This window comes from Leptosomus discolor, chromosome 2, assembly GCF_034619465.1.
Source record: "Leptosomus discolor isolate bLepDis1 chromosome 2, bLepDis1.hap2, whole genome shotgun sequence".
NCBI classification, from domain to species: Eukaryota; Metazoa; Chordata; class Aves; order Leptosomiformes; family Leptosomidae; genus Leptosomus; species Leptosomus discolor.
The window spans coordinates 21,299,231-21,322,738 of record NC_141392.1 but is presented as its reverse complement, the minus strand read 5'-3'; positions in this window follow the sequence as shown (position 1 = coordinate 21,322,738).

The following is a 23,508-nucleotide window of genomic DNA, read 5'->3' as shown; positions in this document are numbered from 1 at the left end:
GCTGTATTTAGTAAGAGGTTGTCTGTTAATGGGGGGTCAGAGACAGGATGCTGTATTGATGGTTTATGATTTCAATTCAGTACAGCAGTTCATGTAGCCTGTAAAAACAAAAGTAGCATTTGAACAGCGAGAAAAGAAATCAAAAAGAAGCTGGTGGCCAAAGTCCTAGCAGCAAAATGTTAAATATAAAGATTAATCTTTTATTCTCATGGCTGTGTTGTTTTTTTTTTTCAGTGAAGTACAGGGTCTTTTCAGTAGTCTGCTGTTGCTTTGCTTTTGTTTTGTTTTAAATTCCAGAATTTTAACATTCCATCATCTTCCTGGGTGATGGAATAACATGTTCTTCCCTTTCAAGCCCAAATATTGTTGTTTCTTATACTTCCAGTAGGATGTCTACAGAGGCAGAGACAAGTCTGGTGTTTGGTTTTTTCCTATTCTCTTTCTAGGGTTTCCCAAAATGAAAACTACAAATGTATTTGGTTTCCTCTCCAGCACTGTTATGCCTAACTGCCAAATTAAATGTGATCAAATAACCCCTTCATACGAATGCAAACAGAATGTGTTACTTGAAAGGCTTCCAGATTCTATGCTCTGCTTCTACTTTAGAAATGCACTGTAGATCAGTTTGGTTTTTTGGGGCCATAATCCTCTAGGCAGTGATCAAGGCAACTGTCTGAATGCAGCACAGCCATTGTGAGACTGAAAGAGGTGAGGATAATGGGAGTCGCACATCACATATTCAGTGGGGTTTTGGAGATGGTGGAACCTTGTTTCTCGCTCTATTCGTTATTTGCAGGAACGGCTAGCCAGATAAGTCATGAATCATGTCTCTCTTCTTCCTCCTCACAAATCTTAAGCATATCTTTTGGAAGAGGGCTGGGTAGCACAGGGGGAGAATGCCTTTCACAACTGGAGGAGCTGCAGTCTTGCCACTAGTAGCTCTGCTCTGATGCTGCTTTGATCATCAGGTTCGTCATACCCCGTAGATGAGGAACGCTGGTTGAGGCTAAATGAGGAATGCTGGTGGAACTAGACACCTCTTGAAGTTCATGACACCTGTTGAAGTCCCACATAGTTCGATCTGCTCTACAAATCTGTCCTGCATTTTCACCAGTCATGGTAGTGCTGGATAAGGACATTAAAACACAGTTTGTAAGCAAAAATCCACTACAGAGACCCCCTCAACCCCACCCTTCTGTTGGAGTTGAAATAAATAGCATTGCAACAAAAAATTCAAGGATTCAATTGAAAGATTGGATCTGTTCACCAAACACCTACCTCAGGTATTAGCAAAGATAATTATTTAAACCAGAACTGATTCAGCAAGCTATGGTGAATGTTGCCACAGTATTTTACCCTGTGTCAAGTACAGAGATATACAAAATGTTGAAAAGTGACACTTATCTGTCTTTCTAAGGGTTGAATGTGAAGACTATCCAGTTGTCCCTTCCTTATATTTTTTTTTTGATACAGAACTGCATTTGCACGGTAGCTGTTCATTACAAGGGTGCTTATCCTGCAATGTAAGTTAAACAGTCCCTCAGATTTTGGAACCCTCTGGACACTGGACTTCTGCTTAAACTGCTTGAGGTCTGTGTCAAAACGGCAGCCAAGAGATGAAAGAATTGCTCTCCAGCAGAGTGTAGGAATGATGTGCAATGTGATGCAATTTGCCTAAATGCAGTTGTACATTGTGAATGTTACAGTGCAGCTATCAGCAGAAGTCCTGCTTTGAACAGTGGTGGAGACCTGAACTACACCAGCCCCAAACACAGCTCTAAAAGAGGGGACTAGAGTTGCTCATGCCAAAGCTAGCTTGCCAGGTCAGGAGCCTTCAGCAGATCATTAGTAGTTCAGAAATAGAGCTGGCATTGGGAGATCATGCAGACTGCCCTCGCTATAGATTTATATGCAGGCAAGCTTGTGGGGAGGGAGAAATCTTGCATTTCCTTGTGGGAGGTGTTGAGCTAGAAAGGAGTTGAGCTTGGATTAACAAGTTCCTAGTGGGAGGAGGTGCACAGCACCTGCAGCTCTGCTAGCTTCCATTTGAAGCGCAACTTTTTGGAAAGCTCTCCATGTTATGTCACTTCCTTGGAGATAGTATTTTGAAAAATAGGTGCTCAAGCATCAGAAGAAATGGAAGCCATCTAGGATGGAATTTGTGTGCTGTATTTGAGGAAGGCATTTCCTATGCAGCTGGATATGGGTGGGGGGTTTTGTTGCTGTTCTAGAAATTACTTTTACATATATGAAATCTAGTCTAGAAATCTAAAAAACCCCAAAAACCAACACAGAAGTGTTTGAATTGAAATACAAAGTTCATTGGCTTGAAATAAGACTGATTTTCAAAAAAAAAAAAAAGAAAAAAGATAAATCCCTCTTAGACAGAGTTGTCCTCATCCGCTGAGACACTTGTGATCCATGAGCTCTTTGATTCAATTCACATGAGGCAGAGATGCTTTCTAATTACTGAGAAATTAATTTGAAGACCTAAACTCATACCCTTTTTGCACACACTAAACACCCATCCTGTCCTGCACAAATTAGCAAACTGTGTGTGCTGCCTGTGAGTCCCCATAGGATAATTTACAGATACTCATGAAATTATCCATTTTGTACACGTTTCTAACACATTTTAAAAACCCAGAAAAGAAAATATAGCAGCTGCCCACATTTCGGGAGGTGGGTGTAGAGGAAGTTAAGTATTTGAGAACTCTTTTTCAACATACAGTAGTTGGTGATGTTACATTTCTAGAGCACGTCTACTGACTTAGCCATAGGACTTGCCTAAGCTCCACGGGGAGCTTTGTGACTGATTTCTTGTACGTGTGTGTGTGTATATATACAAACACTATATACTCACACACAATCTGAATACTTCACAAATTACTGTTACCTCAGTCTGTTTTAATCACATTTTCGTCTCCTAAACCGTTACATATTACAAACCAGATAAGAGGAAGATCCCCCAAGGTCATCTGGTCAAACCCCCTCTTAATAATGATTTATTAAGGATTATTTAATATATTGTATTTTCTAGTGCTTGTGCTAGCCTTCTTTTGAACATCTCGAATAATGAGGTTTCTACTGCCTATCATGGAAGATTATTTCACATGGTAACGGATCTTGCCAGTAGGAAGTTTTTGTTATTTGTTTCCTAAAGCTCTTTATCACCTTTCAAATACTGTAGTGAGTCATACGCTCTTTGATAACTGTCTTGAAACATCTACAATGAATCCCCATCTAGAAGAAATGCATGAATTTCAGTAAGATGAGGATAGCTAATGATAGAAAATTGAATGAAGATGGAAGGATAAGGCTGAACAATGTCTCAATGCATATTTTCTATCTGTGCATTCAGTTAAAGAAAAAAAAAAAAAGACAGAACAATTTACTTCTACCTCTACCATAAAAATACTCCCCCCTCCTTCTCCCCCACTTCCCCTTATTTCTGATCAGAACTAAAGGAAGTGTATGGTTAATCTGCTCAGAACTGGCCATGACATTCATCCAAATTTTTTTTAAAATCACCTTCTTGTCAAGTTCTTGAAATCAATGAAGTTTCATTAAATCCTTTGAATTTAAGATGATATATGCTAATAGGAATATAGTTATTTGAGACTATTCCAGGAGACTCTTGTGCCTCTTTTCATATGGGCCAGCTTGAGCTAGGTTAAGAAACTTGATTTTGTAGGAGGTAGGGGACTACTTTTATTTAAAACTAGTCTTCCCTAGAGAATTATAAATGCATATTCACAAGTTTATTTCAATAATGTTGGAAATGTTATACTGTGACAGCTGGGGGGCATGAGAGGGTCACAATTATATCCTAGCTATATGATTTTTTCAAAGCTTTATACAAAATATAGTTTTTACACTAATTCTGTGATGAATTAATAGATATTATGAGGCCAGCTTGTGTGTGTTGTTGGCATAATTGAAAGAGATGAGACTGAGCTGAATTCAAATGAGAAATTTGGAAATGTGATATGGTTTAGGCTGCAATATCCCAATCTGTATCTCATTTACCTTCTATAGCTCTGTGGTGGTCTATATTGTCCACAGACCCATCATCTTTAAAGGATTAGGAGCAAGAACTGGGGAAATGCACACTGAAGAAACAGGGCTTGGAGTGGTGTTTCATCTTGGTTTACCTGCTAGAAGTGGAAAAAAACATTTTGCTTGCTTTACAACACACTTACTGTACATTAGACTTGGAGTACATGTACCCTGGAGGGGGGGCTCTAAAGGCAGAGGTGCAAAAATAGTTAGCGAAATAGGAGTTTTCTATGGCCTATGCTGCAATGGGAAGTGGAAAGAACGTAGGGATTTGAAACCTGCGTGTGTAAGGGGAAACAGGAGAGTGAACGGGGTTGCATGAAATTGCACAGCACAGCAAGCTGCAGCTTAGCAAAAGTCACACAGGAAATCTGTATGCAAGGAGGAGGGAGCAAAAAGTAATGCAAGGGGAGAGGCCTGTATTTAGCCCAACTGTGTCTTTGCTTGAAGGTTGATGTCACTTGGCTGAAAAGGGAGTGATTTTGTAGCTAATCTCATGACTACAACCTTGTGTGTGTGAGATGAAGAAAAATACCTAAAATCAGCAGTGGTTGTATTTGAGGAGGCCCTAATGGTATCCTGTTCTGCAGTTTGCCTTCATTTAAGTATGCTGAGTGACACAAGAAACTATGAGATGCAACGTCTGGAGCATTTGACCAGGTCTTTCGCCAGAATAAATGATGCCGACTGTAATGGATGCCTTGAGGCAAGACAGATTTGTGCTGTTTTGAGCAGTTAATGAAACAGTTGTAATAACTTTCTTCACATCGTATAAATTATTTCTTTGTCTTCTGTGGCCACTTTCTGCAGATATGTTACCAAACAAATCAATTTGCAGACTATTCATAGAAATAAATTGAAGAGAGTATTGAAACTCTTCAGTTTCTTTTTGGATGTACATCAGCTGTCTGGATCTAGGAGCTACACTCTGCATGGTATAAACAGGTTGTTTTGTTCACTGAATAGATTCAAGTTACCTTGACTGAGGAATTACAAATATGCAAGAATCTTGTCATTATCTTCAGATTAAAACCAGAGTATTTTCTAAGAAGTTAATGTCAAAAATGTGAGGCGCTTGAAGAAGATTCAAGAGTAAGGGAGATGCTATATTTGCTGATGTGTTCATTATGAACTATTTATTTAATCTTTTTTTTCCACAATGTACTAAGGCAGGAGGGCATAATGAATTATGAAATATATTCCTCTTCATCTTAAGAAAGGCCTAAATGTGTTGTACTTCTAAATACAGTACTGCTGGTTGATAGCTTCTCTACTCTGAAGACTAAGGTCAAGATAATGCATTATTTATCTAAGTGATATTTGTTGTTTATCCTGGAAATTATGGTGTGTTATATATTTTTATATGTTTGTCTGCGTATATATACATATTTATATATCAATAAAATAATATAGATATGCTATTTTTTTCCTTGTGATGTAAAAATGGGAAATACTGAGTATTCATCATGGTGAAGCAAGGGGAAAGGGCAGTGCTTTCTATGACATTTACAGGAACTGAAAAACTGGTTTGAAACTGTGTCAGAACAATAAAAATGGTTACTTCTGGTGCTTATAGGTAGGGATATTGGTATATTGAAAAAATGGGAAATTCACAGCACTGATAAATCCTTGAACATCAGGGAAATATTACCAAGCAAATGAAGATGAGTAATGTCAGATAATGACTGTCAAGCAGACGAGATGCAAACGAAGCTGAACAATGTTGGATGACGATTGTTAAGCGGACATGAACAAATCGAGATGAATGATGAGAGATGATGGATGTTGAGTAGGCAAGAAGCAAATGAAGATAAGCGATGTCAGGTGATGTTTACTGAGCAGCTAAGAAAGAACAAAAATGTTTTCTTTTTTTAGATGGTTTACTCACACTGGATTCCTGAGTAAAGCCCTTTCTGTATGGACTTACATGTTTTGAATTTAGAATAGCTGTCTGACAATTAGATGACAGCAAAAAAACGCTTCTGGTAGTCTTTTTTTCCAACACTGCAAATGTATGCCATAGTTTCCTGGTAGCTGATCTCCTGCTTGGGATTTAGTTACAGTTGAGATATGCCCCTTGCAGTGAGCTCCTCATTTAAAGAATAGTGTCATGCTGTGGATGCTAAAGAACGCAGAAAGGCTTGTTAATGCTTCTTCATTACATTCAGGCTTTTATAAGTATGAATTGCTCTGGTATTTTATGCTTACCTATTCCTCCCTTGTTATTGAATTTTAAATTGAATTTACTTTGTGCTTTTTTCCCACAACAAACAAACAAAAAACCCCACCTTCTTGTTTCATTCAGTTACCTTTGGAAGGACTATTGTGTATAATATTCTCATATTTTGTGCTTGGACTGGATCTAAACTTGAGCAAATTTAGGGTTTTAAGTCCTGAGTTATACTGATGATAAGGGAGCCAAGCTATTGAGGTCCAAAATGAGAGGCAGCTAGAGGGATCAAAACCCACTTATTTGACAAGAGCTTCAATCTGATCAACTTGGGCATCTAAGCAGAAAACCTCAAGAGAGAGCTTAATTGGTCTTCCTTCATTTTGGAGCATTTGGGCTCTTGTGTCACTCAGTTGTTCCTCATGTATTTGTGTGGTATTCTGTCTGTAGCATTTGCTGTGGTGATGGCAATTGTTACCTACTTACTCTAATTAAAATGCAGTATTTTCTACTTTAAAGTGAAGTACAATGCAGCACTTGCCAGTAGTTGTCTTCTGGTGGTATTCAAAATACTAAAGTACTTTCCCATGTTTGCAGGGTCCCAGCGTTCCCTCTTTCCCTGTATTGTTAGCCATAGTAGATTTAAAGGCTAATTTACTCTGCTTGTCTTTCTCTTCCCTGTACAGTCATTTCCACTGCCTCCAAATGACTGAAATATTATGCCTTTCTGATCAGAAACACTTTTTCTTCTTCTTTTTCTTTTCTTTTCTTTTTTTTTTTTTTTTTTTTTTAAATTGAAAAATTGTGTGCTGGTTGCACCAGCATCACAGCTGTATTGTCCTGGTCCCTGATGGTGGTGAAGGCCACCCTTGGACACTCTGTGAGGGCAGAGCAGGTTGGGGAGCTGGTGTCTGACTCCTTCCCCATCTCTCCATGGCTGAGTCACCTGCAGGTGTTAATTTTCTATAAGAGTTTCACTCTAGGTGACTCAATTTTATAAGGCTGTGCTGCTTTCCTTCATGGTCTCTGGTTAGATGTTGCAGAAGCAATGGGCAGGGTGTGATTCATACAGAGCCCTTAGGCTGTTTCTCTTGAGACTTGTATTTTTCCACATCAGTCTGCTAGTTGGCAATTCATATCTGTTCTTGAGAAGAAGCACAAGGAAAAACATTTTACCAGAAATGTCTCTCTTCTCTCTCAGATGGGTAAATCCTCCTGTAGTAATAGCATTTTTTGACCAAAGTACCCAACCTCTTTGTTGAGTGGACCCACCTGCAGATATAATTGCTGTCTTTCCATATTTGGTATTTTCTACTCCACTGGATGGAGGAATGGTGATTAATTATGAGGAAGAAGAAGTGTTTGAGGTATTGTCTTTGTAGTATCTTCTGCAATGTCAGGAAGGGGCAAATCTATGTGTCTTATGCAGCTTCTGTACATCAACTGTGGATGGGGATGCAGGGAGCTTTACCTTTCCCATCAGGTATGAAACATTGACCCAAACACATTCTGTGAAGAGTGTGAGATTTGGAACACAGTTCAAGTCCATTTTTCCACCCTAAGCAGTGTTTCAACAACAGCCACGGATGTGAAGTCCATTGTCTTCCAGTCCTGCTCAGCTCTTCAGTTTTCTCTTCTCAGTAACACCTCACTTAGCAAGGAACTAGACCAGATTTTACCATTTGTGAACCTTGTGAAACAGGGTACGTTGGGTCAAATGTAGCCCTGGAGCTAAAGGTGCAGCTCCAAGTAGGACAGTTAGCAGTTGATTTTCCACTGCTTGGAAATTTGATATTTCACGTTTTTAACCCTAACCTTGATAGAAAAGCCAACATATAATAGCTTTTATAATTTTTAGTCGGTTGAAATGTTTTCGTTTTAAAAGACCAGGCTTTTAAACAAAACAATTCTGAAACAGGCAATTAATCTTTCCATTCTGAAATTGTAAGAAAGGGTTGTTTTGCCATTTATGTGGTTTCTTTTTATAGTGTTAAAAAGAATTTCCTTCAAGATTGTTCAATTAGTCATTTTTGATAGAGAAAGTTTACATTGGAGCTATTTTTTGGCTAATTCTCAATCATTACAGAGAATATCTCTTCCAAGGATCATTGGCTCCATGTATTACTGTGGAGAACTCTTTATTAGTAAAATCTTTATAATTCACTGATATCCATAAGCTGAGCTAACTGGTTCTATTCTCACTGTGGCCTGCCTATTGGAGCAAATACAGTGACAAATTTAAATGCTAGTTAAGCATTTGGCTATAATCAATATGTTTTATATATCAATCAAACTCAAACTCCTGAAAGAAACAGGTCAGTGGGAAGAAATTAGTGTTTATTTAATTAGCAGTGAAGTTTAATTTTTATTAGTTATGCTTATATTAATGTGTTTGTATAACAGCTATCATTTTGTCTAAGTTTAAGCAGAAGTAGTTTCACATCAGAATGTTGTGATGAAAGTACATTAATGAACTAAGAAATTTTCAAAAGCAGTTACCTGATTAACTGGCCATTCTAAAATACAGATGCTAGTTAACATTATGGCTACCATGTACTGTCCGATACTGAAATATAGCAGCCAAAAAAATTTTAATTATCGTCTACTATGAAAAATCTAGGCTTAGAATTTCATGCCCAAAGTTTTCTTTTGATGTGTCCTTGTTCTGTGTAGTTGAAAAACTACAGAACACTATTTTTTAAACTCTTAACTTTCAGCAGTAATAACTAAAAAGAGGCTGAGTACTCTTCTCTACAATTAGTGGGAAAATATGGGAATGTTCGAGTTGAATTCCAATGAATATCAATGAATTATAAAGGAATCCTTGATGTTACTGTAGCTTCAAATCCTCCACAAGATCCACACACATTTTCCAGTCTGAGGAGCATTAATGTAAGTACATGTAATCTAACAAAGGTTTTTTTGTCATTGGCTTAACTTCTGCCAAATTCAGTGCCACTGGGCTCGCTTCCCGTATTTTTTTGTTATCTCATTACTGCCTTACAAAGGGCATAGTCTTGAATAGTATAAAATAGACTTTCTTTGTTCCAATTTTGCCATGTTAATTCTTTGAAAGCAAGGATTTTTATATGGTGGGTTTGAGGACTCCCAGTACAATACAAACTGGTTCCAGATCAGATCCACTGTGGATGTGCTTTTTGGATATTGGTCTTCCTATTTTTACAGTTTGGGAAAGAGAAAATTAATAGATGATATTTTGGTTACACTGCTGACATTAATTTGCAATATTTTAGTACCATCCAATGAAATAAAAAAACTTCTTGGTTTAGTCATTTTGAGGTTTGGTGCAATGAAATTAAGCAGTGTTTTTCTTCTACAGACAGGTTTGTGGATGAAAATTGGGCTACATGTGAGGAATGTTGCTCATCACTGTTTTCTGGGTTTCAAGTACCTTTTATCTTTTTTTTTTTTTTAATGTATTCTTTCTGGCTCTTCTTGGATATTTCAGGCCATTAAACATCTAATGTGGGAAAGTTAAATATAAAAAAGAGGGTAAAGTCTAAGTTTATGAACTTAGCATTCTTTTATTTAATGCATGACCTTTGATATGTATGCCGAGGTCTGTAATTATGAAAGCTATTTATAAATAGCAAATTGAAGTGCATATGTATGCTACTGAATCAACAGAAAAGTGTTGAATTATACTCTAGTTGGTACAGTTTCACATTCTTTTGTTCTTTAGTATAAAGCACCTTGGACTGCTGCTGTTTTGTGGGTTTTCTGTGTAGTTTTTTTTTCCATAGTGTTCTTACCACTCCCTGACACTCCATCGCTCACACCTGTAAAAAGAAGTGAGATTTTATCAATTATCACTTCAAATTTAATCAGAAAAATGGAAATGAAACAGCCCCAAGCATCCGAAATGCCTCATACCATCAGAACATTAACACTTTAGAAAAAAGACTGTTATTTTCCACCTTAAACAGCTGACAGCATATAAAGAAGAGGGAATAATCTGGACTGCAGTCTTGGAAGCCAAGTTCATCCAGAGATGGGTTTATTTGCAAAACCACAGCAGTCCCTCAGTTGCCGAACTTGGCAGAAATTCTCTTTTTGTATCTTATTTTATATGTGTACTACTGATAAACTTCATTTTAATTTAATCTGTATCCCCTGCAATTAGAGTAGCAACATCAGCTATTACTGACTGATATCTTCTGCTTCAAGGGATCTTGAAGAAAAGAGCAGAAGATGACTTGCAATCAGGACTTTCCATGCTAGTACTGCTGGAGCCACCCCCTGCAAATATATAAAAATAAAGAGTCTGTCTACTGACACATTAACAAGCTTCCTTAGGACACTTGTGTGGTAGAACAGCTGATCCACTGGTACAGGGATGGAGGTTTTCTGTTCAAGCAGGGAAAAAAATGGCTATAATCATGAAGACTGAAAGGGGACCTTATCAACATTTATAAATATCTAAAGGGCAGGTGCCAAGAGGATGGGGCCAGGCTCTTTTCAGTGGTGCCCAATGACAGGACAAGATGCAACAAACACAAACTGGAGCACAGGAAGTTCCCCTTGAACAGGAGGAGGAACTTCTTTACTCTGAGGGTGGCAGAGCACTGGAACAGGCTGCCCAGGGAGGCTGTGGATTCTCCTTCTCTGGAGACATTCAAAACCCACCTGGACACGGTCCTGGGCAACCTGTTCTAGGCAAACCTGCTTTAGCAGGGGGGTTGGACTAGATGATCTCCAGAGGTCCCTTCCAATCCTTACTATTCTGTGATTCTGTAATAGGTATACATCTTGAAGTAGACTGAATTTGACTGATGACATGCAGTGTTAGGCTTAAGGTGTACCAAGAGGTCTAAGTTAAACTCTTTGGCTAGTGACAATATATGCTTTTTTAAAAATGTTCATTCTTCAGTTCTTAAACTCTCTTGTAAATACGCTGAGAAAAACAAAAAAAGGAAGAACAGGCTATTTGGCTTAAGTGCCTCTGGCCCTGTTTTCATCCTTTGTGTCTTGTTAATCTCAGACATGAGACATGGAGTGCCAGGGCAGCGAGCAGCATGACTGGAAATGTACATCCTTATGGGAGCATGAGGTGGTAGCAAGGGGCACCTTCTTATAGCACTGCAGCCCACACCCTCACATAGAGAGACACGATGCAGTGAAACGCAAATCTTTTCTTGGCCTCTTATATCCCTGGCCTTAAGCTTTAAAGTGTCAAAAAGGAAGGTGATTCTGATGGTCCTGTCATGGTGATTGCCTACCTGAATGAAACTGGGACTAATGAGGTCTTGATACTGCACTCGTTACTCAGGCAAGGTTTTAATTAACTGAGGTGTCAGATCCTTAATGCCTTATCCTCAAGCACCTTCTTTCCTCTGTGATGCTTCCCTTTAGCTTTCAATTTCAAAATTGATTACATTGAATGCAGGTTCCTTCATTTTGTTATAATAAAAATCTTTGCTATTAAGATAAATGGATGTGGTTTCTTTTTCCATCTTGTGATGTTTTAGTGATGCTGTTGGCAGTCTGAAATAATAAATAATATCTCACAAACTTTTTCTCAAGTTTTGAGAAGGCAACAAAATTACAGTCAAGAAGCATGGGGGTTTTTGTGTGTGTTCTTTTCTTCTGGTGCTAACTGGTTATTAGTTCAAGCTCATGTCTGCCAAACCCTGTAGAATAAAATTTTTGAAGTAGCATCTGTCTCTTCCAACAGCTTGTGTGGATTGCTGTGGGTATGAAATTTCTTTTTACTCACCTCTCCAGTTCCAGAAATATTTGTGTGTTCTTATCTATTAAGAATGAGTCTGCAAAAGATCTATATGCAAGCCTTTGTATGATAGACAAGAAGGGTTTACCTGAGACTAACATTCCTCATACTATAAGCAAATCAATGCTATGCCCTTGGAGTCATCCAAATCCCTGAATGTAGCTGTTTTATAAACTTGTAAATTGCAGAAAAGCACTACAGCATTTTTTTTCTATGCACTGGAATAGGGTTTTGTTCTACAGATCAAAATGAAGCTGCCTAATAATGAGGCTACCCTAAGGTTTCTGGTAAAGTTTTTTTCGCTCTTATTCAGCTAGTGCATTGGCAGGATACCTTCAGACTTCACTGGCCTTTATATTATGACTTCATGTTTTTCTACTCTGTATAGCAGCTGGAATTCATCTTTGTGAAACTTCACTGACATCTATGGAATTTCACATTAAAAAAATCATTTGAGTTTTACTGAAATATTATTGTACATTAGTTATGATTGGAAATGTCAAAGGAACTTCTGGTTTGAGAGATTAGCTGTCATATTGCACAGTGCATTTGGCACACAAGGTCAACTGGTTTGGGCTCCTAAATAATATAGTTACTTTCAAGTAGTTTAACTGTTCATGTTTATGTTATCTGGGAGAGGAAGATGAACCCAAGAAATTTGAAGTCTAGGATTTGGTATGAACATAAGGTCTTCACAACCAAGGCAGCAACATCAGAGGGTAGACAATCATTTTCAGTGCTAATGCAGCTCTAATAGCTGAGACCGTATGTGTGAGCTTCTCTTCCAGTCTTTCTAGGGCTTGCTTTCTACAGAAATTGGGAGTAGTAGGACAGTTACAGATGGTTCCAGCTAATGGCTCTGTAAAGCCCCAACTCCAGGTCTGCTGAGTACTAGGGAGGCAGCTCCATGGGTTTCTGTCATGTCTAGCCAGCTTCTGTGAGTTTGTGTCTGGCTGTGCAAGGAAGCCCACGTCTGGCTAATGGATCTAAACAATATGGCAGATGTGAGATGACGTCTTAAGGATTTTTGTTCCTGCCCCAGCTGTGTTCTCACAGTGGCGGTTTCAGTCAATTTTGTGGGTGACTTTAGCTTTTGCATTCTTATTTTTGAGCATGCTGTGTTTTTTTAATCTCTGTGTCCATGTGGCAATAGTGTTGCAAGGCAAGTCATTAATTACATGTTGTTTTTCAATTCAGCACTTTAACTGTTCACAAGACAGTATTTACAAAATTGGTTATCTTTACAGCTAAGCTGTAATAATTTTTTAAGTCTTCTAACCGAGGCATTTGTTATTTTACAATCTGTAGCAGTGGACCACGTGGTACTGGTACATGGTACTGACCAGCTGAATCTTCTAATGTTCCTGAAGACCAAGGCAGAACTTCCATCTGGCAGATCTTCTGTAGGCTGTCCTCATGATGAGGGCAATCTTTTTTCCTTGTGGTTTGTTAATAGTGTTACACCTATGAAGCTGAAAGCCTATTTGTCAGTCTTTCCACTCTCTGGATAAATGTATGAGTTATTATGCTTTAAATGCTTCCTAGAGGTATTTGCAACTTAAAAGCTTATTATTGCATGTTGCCTATCCAGTCAGGAAACAGATTTAAGCCAATCATGCCGTTCTGGGATTTGGAATAAGAGAGAGGTGATATAATCTCTTTTTCCTCTCTTGGGGGAGAAAAATGCTTATAAAGAACAAATTATAGACTTATGATGAGGTCTTCCATCTACAGAAATCTCTTCACCTGGACTAAAACAGGGCTAGGACATGTTTTCAAATAAGGGTGACAGAAGCTGTTTTTCCATTCAAATCACTGCTTAGTTGAGTGCAAAAGATATTGCTAGGGCCAGAATGCAAATTTCAGCCTCACAGGCCCATTTGCTGGTTAGGTATTTTGGTTGGAGAATGGTTTATGTGATTTGCTGCTCTGCTGATGGTAAATCAGTGTGGCTCTAGGGTAGGCAGTGGAACTATGTCAGTTTATATGAGATGAAGATTTGCCACCTTCAAATCAAGATGAAAGGGGAGGGAAATCCCTTTATTTATTTGTTGTGGATATTACCGTAACCATCCTTTATTTTGGTTATTCCAGTTCTCCTCAGTCTTATCTTGGCAGAGGATCTTGTGTCTGGGTGAATGACAGTGATGATTGCTACCTCTTGAATTGCTGTTAATATTGCTCTGTGATTTGTTTAGGGAACAGGACTGTAAGGGCTGTTAACAAAACTGTGTAGCAGATTTCCTCACTGCACAGACCAATCTCTGACAGCTTTTTTTTTTTCCCCGCAGTGGGTGATTCCCCACCCCCCAGAAGAAGTGACAGAACTGACAATATTTGACCTACCACCATTTTTTTATTACGTTGTGTGCCTGTGAATATGATCTGACAGATGAAAAATGTCTCGTTTATTTTTACACCTCTACAATTATTATTGTTATCTGATGGCTGAATGTGACAGTGAATACTTCCCTAGGCTCATTATGTTTGTGGGCAGTCCTTGGTCCTTACCATTATGGTGTCCAGGTGCCTCAGATATTAGGCTTTGATTTTTCTAGTACTCTTTAGAACTTGTTTCTTTTTTACGGGCAATGAGAGGGAGCCAATTTTTACTCAAGTATTATCCCCTTAATGCATCATTTTATGGCTGATAAAAAGTCGAAGAAGGAAACAAAAGAACCACAGAAAGGCTAACCAACGTCTAGCTTTGGACAAGGGCTTGTTTGCTTTCCACTTTGCTAGGTGCAGGAGGGAGATGATTGCACTTAGCATGGTGGGCTACAGGCACAGCTCGCTAAGTCTCCAGATGGAGCTGGGAACTTGTATAAGGTTGTGAAAGGCCAGGTAGTTTCTGAGGCTGCTGCCAGCTCCTATGCAGGAAACTTCTCTTGCAGCTCATAGCCTCCAGGCTCTCCTGTGGGCATTTGTGCATGACAGTCCCCAGGCCAGAATTGTAGATAATCAGCCAGATTCAGACTCAGAAATGCATTTCCACCTGAATTCATGTGGTCAGGATGCATCTGCTCTGCCACCTATGAGATGTGGTGGTTGTTCCTGACCTTCTTGAATTTCATTGAATACTTATTGCCACCCTTTGGTGTGTGGCAGCTATCATTAGGTTATGGTGGTCCTGACACGACAACTTGGTTATTCTCCCATCAGAAAAGCCTTCATCCCTCTCACATGAGCAGAACTGTATCCCTGGGAAATTACATAGCATTGTAACTTGGTAGAAAAGAAGGGGCACTTCACAAGCACTTTAACATGCAATAGGTTGCTTAGGCCAAAATTAGCTCTCCTGGAGCCCAGGGTTGCAATCTTACTTATTGCCCTGCTTCTTCCATCTAGAATCCCGAACTCCACCACAGTCACTGAAGCCAAGGCTGCCCCCAGCCTTCACATCACTGACCAGTCCTTTGTTTGTTAGTACAAGGTCCAGGAGTGCACCTCTCCTCATTGGTTCCTCCACCATCTGTATCAAAAAGTTACCATCAGTTATTGGTTTGGAGCTTTGCTTCCCCGTTCATGGTGGGATCTTGTTAGGTCTTGTCCTGGTGTAAACTCTCTGGATTGGTTTCATTTACAAGAAAGCTGGTTTGCATGCATCGAGATTACTCCATGAAGTAAAACAAGAAGATGCTATGTGCAGACTGTTAGGCAATTCACTTCAAAAGTGGACTCCTGTATTGAAATAAAATGCTGATGTGGGCATATACAAAGGGGATCCTATCCTTCTTTGTGTGAGTTCTTTGTCCTTCTCAGAACATATTAGTTGCTCTAATGGCTTATTACTTCTCATTACGAGAGTCATAGTATTAGCCTCATTTGACCATCAGTTATGCTGTCACTAGTATCAGCAGAAGGTATAAATATATATGTATCTCTATCTGTGGAGTAACTTGATCCTCAACACAAATGAGAGCATCAGAAGAAATCCCAGAAGAGAGACTCAGAGATTGGTAAGGAACACAGTTCTTCCCCAGTCCCAACCATGTGGTCCTACCTGATCCAGCGTTGGGGTGACGTTAGCCCAGGATAGGTAGATACTCACATGAGGTGCCAAGCAAGCTTAGGAAAGATGGCTGGTCAATAAAATGTCTTGCTTGCTAAGGGCTTATTTTATATTTTACTAGTTAATCTTGCTTTGTTTGAGCCACTTGTCTCTTTTGTGGTTCAATGGTATCATGTTTCCTTCCTTTCCAATTTAGGAAGGAAACAAAATGCCATCTTTGGGGAATATGGCATAACCAGTCTTTCTCATATCTGCCTTCTCCTTTCCATATATTGTGTAAGAAAGTGGCAGTGTGGGTTACATCACTGCTGTTGACTCAATACCTGGAAGATCTTGAGCAGCCTTTTCCCAGGCAGTTGGGTTCTGATGTACCCTGCCAACCTGGCTTACTGCTAACTGTGAGAGTGTAGCTTTTAAACTACACTGCAATATATCTCATATTTAGCATTGCAAGGTGCTGAGAACTGAAAGAAGATTATGCAGCCTCGCTTCCTCTAGGATGTTTTGTTATTGATGAGTTTAACACCTCTACTTAATACAGTCTTGTTTAGTTGCCATTAGAGATGTGACATCAGTTCAGAGTTAAGAACTCTCAAATTATTTTGTCTGTCTCACAGGTTAACTGGCTGATTACAGATAGAAATTGTAGGTCCAGCTGATTCATCAAGCTATTTAATTGAGTTATTTAATCAAGATCAGTTGTGCCAAAATATTAGACGGCAAACTTGGTACTGTGCTGAAAATACTTACAATACTTACCTAGCACTTAATGAAACACTGATTTTTTAAACATTAAAAATTATGCAAATACAAATAATAAAATACTGAAGAACAGATACCTGTTAAAAATGATTTAAACGATTTTTACTGTGCCAGACGCCCTAGAAAAATACTTGATATTTCCATTACTCACTGAACTAGAAAAGAAGGTTAAGGTAGGACCTGGTGGGTAATATGCTTAGGAAAAAAAAAAGGATGTAAATATTCAGCTCTGAAAAAAAAAAATCAAAACAGCTTTCACATTTGATGAACCTGTTTAATCTGACTTTAAAGTGGAATATGTTTCTTTTCTCTTAGTAAAGAGCAATTTAATTTTTTTTGAGTATGATATCTTTGATTTTTAAATGCTCTAAGACAGAAAATCCAGGTGTTTAATTTTTAATTCCATCTAAAAACTGAATTTTTGTATTTTTTTCCTTTTATTTTCTCTTTGGCTTATAGAGTTTATTTAATCTTCAGCCATTCATGTGTGTGTGAAAATAATTTGCTCAAGCATTTGTGAATGCTTCGGTGATTTTTAGTAACTTTTAAAATTGATTCTTTTTAAACTCATATTATATTGTTCAGTCAGTCTATATTTATTGTGCTGGAGAAAAATGTAAACTGAAATTTCACTACACTTAATAGGAAACTCTCATCAACATTTAAGGCATATTTTAAATCAGGAAGAATGGCAACAATGAAAGATGTTACACTTGCAGCCTCACTGAGGTATTATTACTAAGAGAATATGATCAGCTTTGTAGCTAAACCTGTTGACTCAACTGGGGCCTAAACAGGGTTTTATCTGTTGGTAGACCAAAACATATGAGAGCTAAATCATGCCAAGTAATCTGTCCCAACGAGACTTGTTGTGTGCTTTGGTTCAGCCTTGAAAACCTTATCATCAATACACAAAAGTATTGAAAGTGGGTTTTGTTTTTAAATGAAGATTAAGTTCATCTCTTTCTCAAGGGTCTTCCCTCCCTTATGATCACAGCGCGATCTTCCACTCTTGTGAACATACAGTTTGTTTGAGTGGGGAGGAGTGATTTTTTTTCTAACCCTCTTTTCTATGGTCTTCCTTACGTAATTTTGCTTTATTGTAAATACGAAGAAAGTAGTTTATTTCATTAAATACCGAGTTTTAAAGAGAGAGATTATATTATACAGTGATAGCAATCTTTGTTATTGCAAGCTAATGCAATTGTGCTCTCAGATTAAAGCATTTCCAGGGAGTCAGCACTCTTATTACTGGCTCTGGAGCCACAAAGTGCAAAGCATATTTACACACAATACCAAAGGGAGGAGTGTTATCAATATATGTGCCTTTCTTTTTTGTTTTCTGTGTATTTCCACCATCTGCAGGAATGGTAGATTTTCATTCTGTGTGTTTTAAACAAGGAGGAAATGAACACAAGTAACTGCAGAAGTGTTAATAACACTTAGAATGAATTTTCACATATTGGGATAGATTTTTACTTCCGTCCTGGGCACTCTGTCCTGCTCAGGCTGTGGAAAGCAGTCAGAAGAACAGATGTCTAGTTGGCATCAAAGAGACGGCCTGGCTCCATCATCCCTCGCTCCCTTCTTCACATGTCACCAAGGGTAGGTGTTTGAAGCATAGGCAGAAGAGAAGTGGCTGGCCCAATGTGGTATTTCCAGTAACTGACACAAGATAGAATAATTCTTCAGATTTCTCTTAAAACACATGAGAACAGGCCAAGCGCAGCTTTGCTTAAATGACTGGTTTCTTGATGAGCCAATTCTCCACTGAAAGGATTTTGGCATAGAAGTACATAATATCTGTTATTTTTCTACTGATACAACACTGTTCCTTTTATGTTCAAATAAAAATTACCTTTGCCCAGCACATATGTACAATGTAAGTTCTTTGGAGCAGAAGCCAATCTTTATCATCATCATGTTTTGAGTCTAAAAGTAATATTGTAAAAGTTCTGCTCATTCTGAGTAGCCCTTACTCAGCATATGTTCCTGGCCAGGTGAACAAGCTTCTCGGGAGCTAGCTATATGTAAAAAACAGCTATGTGTAAGAGAATAATTTGTTGTAAACATTTAAGGCAATCCCAGGCCTCAGTGTGGTTCTGTAATAAGGAATTACTGCCTGTCATAGCTGGTTTCTTTTGTTGTTTCCCAGTTCCAGGCTGTGTGTGTTTAACCTGAGACAGGCTTGGGAATGCTCCCACCTTGCCACAGGCTGACTAGTCCCTAGCTAAATCACAGACACAAAGTTACTATGAAGTTCCTTTTGCTTCTGCACCAATTTTATCAGGGTAGAGGCCAGTGAATGGCCTCGCTGTCTTCTGAGGTCATTTCAAAATAGATGAAAACTGTACCCAAAAATGGTACCAAAATTTCAGTTCACACACGAGGTTTCAGTTCACAAAGAACTGATGTTAGCTCGAGGGAAGGTGCAGTTGTAGTGGAAAAGCAGTCCTCTGAATTGTTTATGGCAAAAAGAATAACGTGTTGATACTGGATGTTGTGGAGCCATCTTCAACATCAAAGTTGTGTTCAAAGGTGATCATTTTGGCAAAAAAGGTAAAAGTACCATCCCTTAGTGATAAAGCAAAATTCCGTTTGTATTTAGTAGAGTACCAAGAAGACTTTCTAGACTGCTTAATGCATAGTATCATGCTATTTTAACTTTTCTACTTGCTTCTCCTTTTTAAATTATGTTTTTAAAATTGGTAGGTAGATACCACCATTTTCTTCAAAGATATTTTTCTCTTCTTGAGACAATTTGATTGTTCAACCATTTTCCAATCTTTTGATATAGTTTCTGCAAGTAATTTTTTAATCAACTAAAATTTCTACTATGAAATTAAAGCTCGTAGTACATTTGACACATCTGGGAGAAAATATTTTCAGCATAAAGTTGTCTAAATTTCCAGTCCATAGAGTACTAATTGCTTGTTCAAAAATAATGTTATTTTCTTGAGACAGCAAATCATAATAACGGGAATTTTAATTATAGGAATTTCAGCTGGAAAATAGAAAAAAAATAGCAAACTGGTATAAAAATGTATCATTTATACTATTTTTTTTTTCCAAAGCACCTGTATATTTTTGCCCTTGAATCATTCCTTGAATAAGCTGCAGCGGGAAACGCAAGAAAGGGTCAGCTTTTCAGCTGGTGTGAATCAGAGGCGCTTCAGTGAGTAAATCAAACTACTGCAAATCACATAAGCAGAGGATCTTTAGCCCAGAGTCCTCAGCTGCTCTAGCAGTTTTTGTGAGGGTACAGACGTTTTGATTATCTGCTGCTGTTCGGTAGGATGACGGTTCAATGTGCTGCTGCTGGCTGACTAGCCTCAGTGGTTGCAACTCAAAGTAGAAAAGAGTTAGTGCTGTTTACAAGCTCGCTTTGTGCCAGAGTAAAACTGACTTTGTCATGATACTCCTCATTCCCTTAGTGATAAGAGGTCTGGTCCATTTGAAAAGGTGTTGTGCCATTCTTAATATTTAAGAGACCTCATTGATTTTACCTTAACAGAGGTTGCTTAACAGTGACCCTGAAGAAAATAACAGAATGGTATAAAACTTGTACATGGAAATTACTTGAAATGTATTATCATACGTATACATTTTACATTCTCTTATGCAGAGAACAGATATTCAAGGGAGTTACCTCCAAATGTTTCAGAAGGATACCGAAAGGAGGTACCATTCTAATAGATATTGCTTAACGTAAAGGTTAAACCTCTAAAATTGCTACTCCATCCTACAAAATAATTTAGCATGATTTCAGCTGCTAAGCAAAGGTGTAGTTGGCTTGTTTGTTTGTCTCTTTTTTTTTTTTTCCCCTCCCAAAAAGCAAAGACCACCATACAAATTCAGTTAAACCAAAACAATCCATTAGAAGAATATGACCTTTGCAATTACTTTCCTGGACCTGGGATGTTTGGGAGTGATCCCCAGTCAAAGCCCATAATAATGGAATTGCAGATGTGGGTCAAAGCAGAAGTCCATATAGTGCACCAGAAGCTACTAGCAGTTATCTAGTGAAAAGTAAGCATATTATGACACTTCCCCAGAACATTCTCCTAGGTTGCAACATCTCTGTACTTATAGCCCTGTATAGATTTTACTGTGGGACTGTGTGTAAGACCATAGTTTCCACAACACTGCGGGGTAAGGACTCCCCACAGCCTATGTAACTGTTGTGTGATCACCTCCTTTTATTTGTTTGGATTACCTCCTGCTACCTGTGAGCTTCACTGCTGCTCTGTGGTGGGAGGGATGGTGAACTGCTGATTCTTTTTTTTTGTGTGTGTGTGCTGCAAATGATGTTCTAGACCACCATCGTAACACCCTTTAGACATCTCTGTTTCAGGTTGTAGACCATAGCTCATTTATTCATCCCATAGCTCATTTGTTCATCCCTTATGCAGAAGTTTTCCTGTGTCTACACCATTCTTGTCACTCTTTTCTGAAAAATTTCCTGTTCTAGTGTAGCCTTTTGGAAAGCGGGGACCAGAACTGCCTTCATTATTCAAAGTACTGGCACTCCATGGGTACATACAGAGACATAATGATGTTCTCCAGGTTTTTTTCCTCTATTCTTTTTTTAGTAATCTGTATTGTTTACTTTATTGATTGCCTCTCAGTAGAAGTGAAAGAAATGGGTGTGCTTACTCTAAGGTACAGCAAGAGTAAGTATAATTGATGTCTAATTTCTCCAACATCCGTGTTTGTCCTTCCTTGACTTCAAATATTAATAATGTAGCCTTTCTTCTCTTATCAAAGACAGATTTAGCTAGAGTAGGCTTACTGTGGATACTCTGGAATGGAGAAATCTATAGAGAGCATTTCAGGAGGTGCTCTTGAGTTAGAAAATAAGCACTAACTGAAAGTGTATTTTTTGTTCTGGAGACTGCAGGTCATTTTTTTCCTGCTTTCAGAATGTGGTGTCAGAGAAAAGCTTCTGCATTTAATGCTGAATTTGCTGCATTCTGTTCTTCTTGGCACCAGCAATCTAAGAATTAGCATGTCTCCTTTTCACATTTTGCAGAAGGACTTTGATCAGGGAAATGGGAGGGACCCCAGGGAATCAGGTTTTGGGCTCTGGTGAGCAGATCCTGCATCTCCCTGCCATGAGTGACAGGAGGGGCACGGGGTACTCTGCTAAGCAAAGCATGATGGAAGTCCTCAGCGCAGAGTCGTTTCCCACCCGTAAGCACTGCAGTGCTTCTCACCTCATACTGAGAGCTGAAGCAACTGCACCCCCATACACTGAAGCTAGCTGGTATCGTATCATGCCCGCTCCAAGTCGAAGCAGGAACATAAGGAGTACATCCACTCCTGCTTGACAGCCAAACCAATGATGCATGTAGAAGACGTGTGGGCAGTTTTAGAAAACTGCTGGCAGCAGATGCTTGGCTGGTGTAAAGTGTCTTCAGCAGTCCTGTGACAACCTACACCAGCTGAGGATCTTTTCCCAGTTATGCAGCCAGGACTTCAGATGGTTGTCTGTGCCAAAAGTGGTTGAGCTTCCTCCACTGATCATTTAAAAGGAATCTTAATCCTTTCAGAGCTTATGTTTTTCAAGCCTTGTAATGACACATGCTCATTGTTCCATTCACTTCATCAGAAGTAATCATCAGGTGTAAAACATTGCGACCGACACAAACAAGGAGTTGCTAGTAAAAACTAGTCTCTCAAAAAATTTGAATCTACACAATTAGCCAAGCCACAGGGCTTTAGAAATGTAACAGCTTTCTCAATAAGCAGCATGTCATTCAAATCATCATATAAAATGGACTGTGTGAGCAAAAATCTGACTAGTTTTCTAAATGACTCAAGCATCTGGCTGCTGTTTTGTATGTAAAAGAGAAAGGGGCACAGCACTTTCTTGATACTCCTTTGTAAGAACTTATAAAGTGTCTGTGCCACTAATTTTGTCAGATTACATTAATTAGCAGTAAAAATCACTCTCAAAAAGATGTATGCAAATGTTTTGTACAGACTGCTTGTACTCGAGATATTTGTGGGATGACTCACTTTAATCTTGGGTTTTATAGCCCTTCCTCTTAAAGTAATTTTTGTTGACATTTTCAATGGGTGCTTTCCCTAAGAAGTAGTGTCTGAAAACCATGAGTGAAGCTTTAGGCAGTTATATTACTTTGCAGCAGTAGTAGGAAGAGTATGGTGATAACATTCAATCTAAGCTGAAAATTAAAATTCAGCTATATAGCATTTTCTACCTTTTCACGGTTACCTTTTGCCACATGGTTGTCAGATATATATGTGATAAATTGGTGAGTTCTGAATGTTTTCACCAAAATAGTATTTCCTTATTATATTGTACTTTTATTATTTTTATTTTTTTTACTTTTTGAAGTAGGCTTCACTATTTTAAATGCATGTGTTTCTGAGTGGCTCATTCAGGAAAGAAATAACACCACTCAGCTTCATGGAGTACTTAGTGATTACATACTCTGAGTTTACAGTTCATAGCAAATAGATGACCTACTTATGTAGGAAACATTCTCAAGAGTCCTGTAAGTAATGAAGTGGAGGAACTGTTCGTGTTCGTAAACAGAAAAATAGGTAAAAATCTGATAAACAGAAATCATGAACATTTCTGTTCACAAAGATAATTAAAGTAGAAGGAAAATCAATATGTAAGATAGTTGTTGTAAAATACTATTCTAAACTATCCATCTGGTTATAGATTCCATGACAGTTTAAAAGTCTCTTCTAGGTAGCTTGAAGGTTGGGTGTGTTTTTCCTTTT